The sequence below is a fragment of the Ovis aries genome, chromosome 17 (genome assembly GCF_016772045.2).
Source record: "Ovis aries strain OAR_USU_Benz2616 breed Rambouillet chromosome 17, ARS-UI_Ramb_v3.0, whole genome shotgun sequence".
Taxonomy (NCBI): Eukaryota; Metazoa; Chordata; class Mammalia; order Artiodactyla; family Bovidae; genus Ovis; species Ovis aries.
In genome coordinates, this window is record NC_056070.1 from 3,797,896 (window position 1) to 3,807,231 (window position 9,336).

Below are 9,336 nucleotides of genomic sequence, written 5' to 3' on the forward strand. Positions count from 1 at the left end.
GGTCTCCTCAGACTCAAGGGCACAGCTCTCTGCCTGGGGTGTGTCTGTTTGCCTCAGAATAGCAAGGGTGATCTGAACTTGTATTTGTGCTGTGCTCTGTGGTATAGAGAAGGTGAGCACATACACTGAAACTTTTACAGATCCAACTCTTCTAAAATGCGGCATATCTTTTATTCTGAACCCAAAGTGTAATTTTTTACACTTTAGGGAACTCAAAGTGCAATTCATAAAATACTGCCTAACATGTTATGCAGTGGTGAAACGACAGACTGTACTCAGCTGCCTCCAGATGAACCTCAGCAGAAAGGAAGATGGTCGAGGAGCAGACAGTGCAGGTCACTGACTGCCTTTACAATGAGCTCCATCCACGTTTCGGCAACTTCCCCAAACACCTTCCTTTCACAAGTCTAGCCTAGGACTCTACAAAGTGCATGCACCAGATTCTGTCTTTCCGAAGCTGATAAGTGAAAAGCCAAACAAAAGATACACAAGACTGACTGATGAACAAACAGTTCTGAATGCAGCACAGATGACATGTATTTAATCTCATGGCAAAAAAAAACACAGACCCAGGGGCTGGACAGCCTCTCAGCTGTACCACTTATTGTACTGATAACCTTCAGCAAGTTACCTAAATTCTGTGTCCCAGCTATCACATCTGCAGAACAGGAAAATCATAAAAATACTTACTGGAATTAGTCAGGGTTTAGCAGAACTAATAAGATGTGTACATACCCTATTTCTATATTGAAAGAGGTATTGAGGAGTTGGCTTATGCAATTAGGGAGACTGGCAAGTCCACAGTCTGAAAGGTGGGTCAGCAGGCTGGGGACTCAGTGGAGAGCAGACATTGACAGCTGAAGATCGTCTGAAGGCAGAGTTTCCTCTTGCTTGAGGGAGGTCAGACTTGTTCTAGTCAGGCCTTCAGATGATTAGATGAGGCCCACCCATACTATAGAAGGCAGTCTGTTTTACTCAAAGTTCACCAATTTAAATGTTAATCTCATCCAAAAATACCCCCCCAAAAACCTTTGAAATGATGTCTGACCACATACCTGGACACCCTGCCTGGCTAAATCGACACATAAAATTAACTACATGCCACTTTAAAGGGTTCTTAGTGCTCAGTCACTCAGTCGTGTCTGACTCTTTGTGACCCCATTGACTGCAGCCCACCAGGCTCCTCTGTCCATGGGATTCTCCAGGCCAGAATACTGGAGTGTGTTGCCATGCTCTTATCCAGGGGATCTTCCCAACCCAGAGATCAAACCCAGGTCTCCCACATTGCGGGCAGATTCTTTACCATCTGAGCCACCAGGGAAGCCCCCAAAGGATTTTGGCCAGAATTAAATCAGTTGGTTTATGTAAAATGCTTTGGACTGTGACAGGCACCTAAAAAGTGTTAGGCCTGTTAGCTATTGCTATTATTGTTACTATTATTATTACCATTCTTATTAGGTAAAGATTAATGAGTGGCAAAATGAGCCACTGTAAGGATGGCTTTCCTGGAGAAAGACACAAGCATTTGAGAAAGGCCTCGGAAAGAAACTGGAGGTTTCTGGAAGTGTGGGAATAGGGAAAGAGTGAGTGGAAGGCCATGAGATGAGGTGTGGGTGGAAAAAAATCTGACTGGGAGCACAGGGGTCTGATTGGGAAGATGAGCAAAGCGGTGGCCTTTGAAATAGAAGGTAAAATCCTCAGGCTTCCTTGCAGAGTCACTGAAGGTTTCCTAGAATAGAATAAGCTGAGGGCAGGGTGCTTAACATAACTTTGGCAGGAAATTTTAAGAAAGGCTGAGCAGCAGGTAAGATCTTCCAGGAAGAAGAGCCTGCAACACTGCAAGCAATGAATGAGGAACAGCCATTTTGTCCACTGCCCCTAAGAACTACAGAAAGGTGGAGGACTGAAAATATGATAGGGTTTCTTGCGGAGGATATTGAAGCCTGCCTGCAGGTAGATCCCAGTATGGGGGAAACTTGGCCAAGGAGAAGAGTGGCAGAAAATTCAGCAACTTCTTTTGGCAAGTGTCATTTTCATTCAGTCTTTTCCCTAACTGTGCTGTTTATCTCTTACTTTATATAAGCTTACCCTTCTCAACTTATACCATTAATAAAATAAGACACCAATTTATTCTATTTAGTCAAAAGGCTCAAAACATAGCACTGAATGGTAGACGGTGATAAATTATATCACAGCCTAACTCAAGTAGACATCCATAATCCAAAAGAAAAAGAGAGGAAGAAAATTAAGTTATGGGATCAAGGAGCCAGTAAGTCTTCACACATGGGAGGTTAAGAAGGGAGCTTGGGGGCATTCAGAACCAGGAACTAAGAATGGGCTGATTATTCAAGATCATGGACATCACTTCAACCCCTTGTTTCTACAGCCTTTTGATTCCACTGAAGACATTTTCCCTTGCGAAAACAACACACATGGTATAACAGGTCTCAGTGAAGAAATTAAATTAAAAGTAAATTTTATAGTTAATTTTGTTTGAATACATCTTTTCCATCCATCTTATTCTCTCAGCATCCTAGTGATGAATGCGGATGTGAGGCTCTGCAAGGCTCCTGAAGAAGAGGGCGGCACATGAAAGCACTGACACCTGGCACCCCGGATGCCAGTGTTTCTACACAACAGTGGCTAGCATCCCCTGGCCTCTGCCTAAACTGCCCTTAAAATTCTCATGTGCCTCAAAGGCAGAAATATAGACCAGTGGAACAAAGTAGAAAGCCAGGAGATAAATTCACGCACCTATGGACATCTTATCTTTGAAAAAGGAGGCAAGAATATGCAATGGAGAAAAGACAATCTCTTTAACAAGTGGTGCTGGGAAAACTGGTCAACCACTTGTAAAAGAATGAAACTAGAACACTTTCTAACACCATACACAAAATTAAACTCAAAATGGATTGAAGGTCTAAATCTAAGACTGGAAACCATAAAACTCCTAGAGGAAAACACACGCAAAACACTCTCTGACATAAATCATCAGTTCAGTTCAGTTGCTCAGTCATGTCCAACTCTTTGCAATCCCATGAATCACAGCACGCCAGGCCTCCCTGTCCATCACCAACTCCCAGAGTTCACACAAACTCATGTGCATCAAGTCAGTGATGCCATCCAGCCATCTCATCCTCTGGCGTCCCCTTCTCCTCCTGCCCCCAATCCCTCCCAGCATCAGGGTCTTTTCCAATGAGTCAGCTCTTTGCATGAGGTGGCCAAAGTATTGGAGTTTCAGCCTCAGCATCAGTCCTTGCAGTGAACACCCAGGACTGGTCTCCTTTAGGATGGACTGGTTGGATCTCCTTGCAGTCCAAGGGACTCTCAAGAGTCTTCTCCAACACCACAGTTCAAAAGCAGCAGTTCTTCAGTGTTCAGCTTTCTTCACAGTCCAACTCTCACATCCATACATGACCACTGGAAAAACCATAGCCTTGACCAGAAGGACCTTTGTTGGCAAAGTAATATCTCTGCTTTTTAATATGCTACCTAGGTTGGTCATAACTTTTCTTCCAAGGAGTAAGCATCTTTTAATTTCATGGCTGTAATCACCATCTGCAGTGATTTTGGAGCCCAGAAAAATAAAGTCTGACACTGTTCCCACTGTTTCCCCATCTATTTGCCATGAAGTGATGAGACCAGATGCCATGATCTTCATTTTCTGAATGTTGAGCTTTAAGCCAGCTTTTTCACTCTCATCAAGAGGCTTTTAGTTCCTCTTCACTTTCTGCCATAAGGGCGGTATCATCTGCATATCTGAGGTTATTGATATTTCTCCTGACATAAATCATAGCAGGATCCAATTCTCTATGACCCACCTCCCAGAGTAATGGAAATAAAAGCAAAATTAAACAAATGGTACGTGATTAAACCTAAAAGCTTTTGCACAACAAAGGAAACTATAAGCAAGGTGAAAAGACAGCCTTCAGAATGGGAGAAAATAATAGCAAATGAAGCAACTGACAAAGAATTAATCTCAAAAATATACAAGCAGCTCATGCAACTCAACTACAGAAAAATAAATGACCCAATAAAAAAAAAAAATTGGGCCAAAGAACTTAAACAGACATTTCTCCAAAAAAGATATACAGATGGCTAACAAACACATGAAAAGATGCTCAACATCACTCATTATCAGAGAAATGCAAATCAAAACCACAAAGAGGTACCATCTCACACCAGTCAGAATGGCTGTGATCCAAAAGTCTACAAGCAATAAATGCTGGAGAGGGTGCAGAGAAAAGGGAACCCTCTTACACTGTTGGTGGGAATGCAAACTAGTACAGCCACTATGGAGAACAGTGTGGAGATTCCTTTAAAAACTGGAACTAGAACTTCCATACAACCTAGCAATCCCACTTCTTGGCATACACACTGAGGAAACCAGAATTGAAAGAGACAGGTGTACCCCAATGTTCATTGCAACACTGTTTACAATAGGCATGGAAGCAACCTAGATGTCCATCGGCAGACAAATGGATAAGAAAGCTGTGGTACATATACACAATGGAGTATTACTCACCTATTAAAAAGAATGCATTTGAATCAGTTCTAATGAGGTGGATAAAACTGGAGCCTATTATACAGAGCGAAGTAAGTCAGAAAGAAAAACACCAGTACAGTATATTAACACATATTTATGGAATTTAGAAAGAAAGTAAAGATGATCCTATATGCAAGACAGCAAAAGAGACACAGATGTAAAGAACAGATTTTTGGACTTGGTGGGAGAAGGTGAGAGTGGAATGATTTGAGAGAATAGCATTGAAATATGTATATTACCATATGTGAAATAGATCGCCAGTCCAGGTTCAATGCATGAGACGGGGTGCTCAGGGCCGATGCAATGGGATGACCCGAAGGGATGGGGATGGGGATGGGGAGGGAGGTGGGACTGGGTTTCAGGATGAGCGACACATGTACAACCATGGCTGATTCATGGCAATGTATGGCAAAACCACTACAATATTGTAAAGTAATTAGCCTCCAATTAAAATAAATTTATTTTTTTAAGACAAAAAAAGAAATATACACTCTTACCACATATCCTTCTGCAGCTACTGGAACCTTTGTGTGTTGTTCTTCACAGCAGATTATCTCAGCTTATACTGAGGCCACGCTGTCTTCAGCCTATTTCAATAAATATGATGCCCCAATAAATACGATTATCAAAAGTGTATAGAAAAGCAATTTAACTACAATGTCTAAAATAATTCTGAAGAATTTTGCTAGAGTATTCACCATACCTGATCTGAAGACTTACTATAAAACTATAGGAATCAAGACAGTGTGATATCGACCAAAAAGTCACCAGAGTCTGGCAATAGACTTATACATATATGATCAATCAATTTTCAACAAAGATGCAAAGACAATTCAAGGTAGAAGACAATCTTTTCAACAAATAGTTTTTGAGTAATTGGACTCCATAAGAACAAAAATAAACATTTACCTGTAACTACCATCAAATACAAAAATTAAACCAATATGCATCACAGAACTAAATGTGCCACCAAACGTTATAAAACTTGTAGAAGAAGATATTTGTGGCCTTTAGTTCAGTGAGTTGAATAGTGTGTCTCCAAAACGTATGTTCACCCAGAATCTCAGAACGTGACTTTATTTGGAAACACAGTCTTTGCAGTTGCAATTAGTTGTGTTAGGGTGAGGTCATACTAGATTAAAGTGGGCCCTGCATCCAAAGAATGGTGCTCTTACAAGAAGAGAAGCAGACACACAGTGGAAGGGAAATCACCATGTGAAGACGAAGGTGAAGAGGAAGTGACGCACCCATAACCCAACCAACATCAGGTCTTGCCAGCAGCATCTAGGAGAGAGGCATGGAACAGACTCTCCCTTAGAGCGTCCAAAAGGAACCAACTTTGCCAACATCTTGATTTGGGACTTCTGGCCTCACTCAGGAAGTGTAGAGAATAAATTTCTGTTGTGTTCAGTTCAGTTCAGTTCAGTTCAGTCTCTCAGTCATGTCCGACTCTGTACGACCCCATGAATTGCAGCACACCAGGCCTCCCTGTCCATCACCAACTCCTGGAGTTCACTCAAACTCACGTTTTAAGCCACAAAAAAAAAAAAAAAAATTCTCATGTGCCCAAGGCTAGGAGGCTAGGAGGCAAAGCCATACGGATAAAGGGAGTCACAACTTCTCTTTCCATCTTCCGGGGGTAAAAAAAAAAAAAAAGAGCAAGATCAAGTTCACTTCTATTCAATATTTACTTATCACGCATCTCTTACTGAAAGATGTTGTGTAGGACCTAACCACAGATACCTCCAATGGGTTAGCTACTTTGAATCCATTAACTTGAGAGGAAACAAGACCATTTTCTTAAAGAAACTTGATATAAAGAGAATAGCCTGCCTCCCCAAAATGGTTAAGTCATAAATGGTTAAGTCAAAATGGTTGTCATAGGTGGTTGCCCTAACACGTAGCACAGAGGCATGTTCAATGGGCTTTCGTAGATAAGGAGAAGGGGTGAGCATTGAAAGCCTTCAGAGCTGAGGAAAAATGTAAGTCTTCAGCTGGTTTCCAAGGATGGCAGGATTTGAATTGGCACTTCAGCCTCGGTGGAGGAAAGGCAGTAACAGAGGAAAGGACAACGACAGTGAGCATGGTGGGACATTCTAGGAGAGGAGTCTGCAATAGGAAACAGAGGAAAGGTTACAGGGTCACACTGCAGCAACGTGCTCTCTGGGGAACCCCATACTTGCTTTCTTCCCTTGCCAAGGTCTGAGTCCAGCTGACTCACTGTGCTGACTGAGAAGAACTAGCCCAGTGTCCAGCATAGGATAGGTGCTCAGTAAGTGTTTGTTCAATGAATGGCCCGTCTACTTTACTGACATCTATTCCTTCCATTGCAGAGATCAATTCCACAGACATTCTGACTAGGGACGTGATGAAGGAGAGGGTCAGGCCCCTGGAAGCATCTCACTTGCTTGAACACCACACGTCAGACAGCGGGGCTGAGCACGTGAGATGAGCAGATGCCAATCGTACTCGAGTTTTTGTAGCAGGTGACGATGAAGGAGCATGACTCTTTCAGACATTTTCCTTTTCTTGAGGATTTTGGAAAACCAGGAATTTGGGGAAACAATAAGCTGAAAATAAATGAAAAGGGAGAAACATTAAATATATATATATTTTAAAACACATTCTCCTCTCAGTAGGGCCAACATCTCTTGTGAGAGTAAGAAGGAGATCGGGTTTGATAGTGATAAAAATCACCATTAGCTTATTATTTTTATAATGCTTTCTCCAAAAGCAGAATCAAGAAAAGGGTGACTATAAAATTATAAGGAGAATCATGTCTGGAAAGGGAAGACTCAGAACTTAATAAAAGCAGCTCAGCTTCAGAGAAATGCCCTAGTGTTACTTCTGTAGAAGCTTAGGAAACAGTCCATCATTTTCCACATTCTCTTCCCACAGCCATGAAGACCTGGAAAGCACAGCAAGATGGAGCCTCTGTCCTGGGTTTCTAGAGATGGACAGACGCAGAATGCCCTCTGCCAACACACAGAGGACACAGCATTGTGAAAAAGGAACTTGCGTTAGGTGAAGCCAACGAGATTGCTGGGTCTTTAATGCCTCTTGAGAAACCTGTATGCAGGTCAGGAAGCAACAGTTAGACGTGGACATGGAACACACTGGTTCCAAATAGGAAAAGGAGTACATCAAGGCTGTATATTGTCACCCTGCTTATTTAACTTCTATGCAGAGTACATCATGAGAAACGCTGGGCTGGAAGAAGCACAAGCTGGAATCAAGATTGCTGGGAGAAATATCAATAACCTCAGATATGCAGATGACACCACCCTTAGGGCAGAAAGTGAAGAGGAACTAAAAGCCTCTTGATGAAAGTGAAAGAGGAGAGTGAAAAACTTGGTTTAAAGCTCAACATTCAGAAAATGAAGATCATGGCATCTGGTCCCATCACTTCATGGCAAATAGATGGGGAAACAGTAGAAACAGTGTCAGACTTTATTTTTCTGGGCTCCAAAATCACTGCAGATGGTGATTGCAGCCATGAAATTAAAAGACGCTTACTCCTTGGAAGAAAAGTTATGACCAACCTAGATAGTATATTAAAAAGCAGAGATATTACTTTGCCAACAAAGGTCTGTCCAGTCAAGGCTATGGTTTTTCCAGTGGTCATGTATGGATGTGAGAGTTGGACTGTGAAAAAGGCTGAGCACTGAAGAATTGCTGCTTTTGAACTGTGGTGTTGGAGAAGACTCTTGTGAGTCCCTTGGACTTCAAGGAGATCCACCCAGTCCATCCTAAAGGAGACCAGTCCTGGGTGTTCACTGCAAGGACTGATGCTGAGTCTGAAACTCCAATACTTTGGCCACCTCATGCGAGGAGTTGACTCTTTGGAAAAGACTCTGATGCTGGGGGGGATTGGGGGCAAGAGGAGACGGGGTTGACAGAGGATGAGATGGCTGGATGGCATCACCGACTCTATGGACATGAGTCTGAGTGAACTCTGGGAGTTGGTGATGGACAGGGAGGCCTGGCGTGCTGCGATTCATGGGGTCACAAAGAGTCAGACATGACTGAGCGACTGAACTGAACTGAACTGAACTGAATGCAGCAAAACCTACTTTGTCCTAAGACAAAAGTTTAGAATAAAAACTAGAAGATGGAGAGGAGAATTTTTGTTGTTGTTCAGTCATTCAGTGGTGTCTGACTCTCTGCGACCCATGGACTGCAGCACGCCAGGCTTCCCTGTCCTTCACTATTTTCCACAGTTTGCTCAAACTCATTCATTAGGCTGATGATGTATCCAACCATCTCATCCTCTGTTATCTCCTTCTCCTCCCATACTCAATCTTTAACAGCATCAGGGTCTTTTCCAATAAGTCAGTTCTTCACCTCAGGTGGCCAAACTACTGGAGCTCCAGCTTTAGCATCAGTCCTTTCAAAAAATATTCAGGACTGATTTCCTTTAGGGTTGACTGGTGTGATCTCCTTGTTGTCCAGGTGATTCTCAAGAGTCTTTGTCAGCACCACAGTTTAAAAGCATCAATTCTTTGGCACTCAGACTTCTTTATGGTGCAGCTCTCACACTGTACATGACTATTGGAAAAATTATAGCTTTGACAAGACTACCTTTGTCAGCAAAGTGACATATTTGCTTTTTAATCCACTGTCTAGGTTTGTCATAGTTTTTCTTCCAGGGAGCAAGCATCTTTTAATTTCATGGCTGCAGTCACCATCCACAGCAATTTTGGAGCCCAGGAAAATAAAATCTGTCACTGTTTCCATTTTTTTCCCCATTTATTTGCCATGAAGTGATGGGGCCAGATGCCATGTTCTTA

General features: G+C 42.4%; 1 long non-coding RNA gene across 1 annotated transcript in view; it reads right to left on the minus strand.

Moving 5' to 3' along the window:
• The window catches only part of LOC121816906 (uncharacterized), a 30,756-nt gene extending 23,277 nt beyond the window's left edge, over positions 1 to 7,479 (minus strand). The window contains exons 1-2 of the long non-coding RNA XR_009596976.1: positions 5,794 to 7,479; positions 5,044 to 5,133 (exon numbers count right to left, since the gene is read on the minus strand). This is a non-coding gene — a long non-coding RNA (uncharacterized LOC121816906). The remainder of the gene's footprint in view (positions 1 to 5,043; positions 5,134 to 5,793) is intronic.
• Positions 7,480 to 9,336: the final 1,857 nt, after the last annotated feature.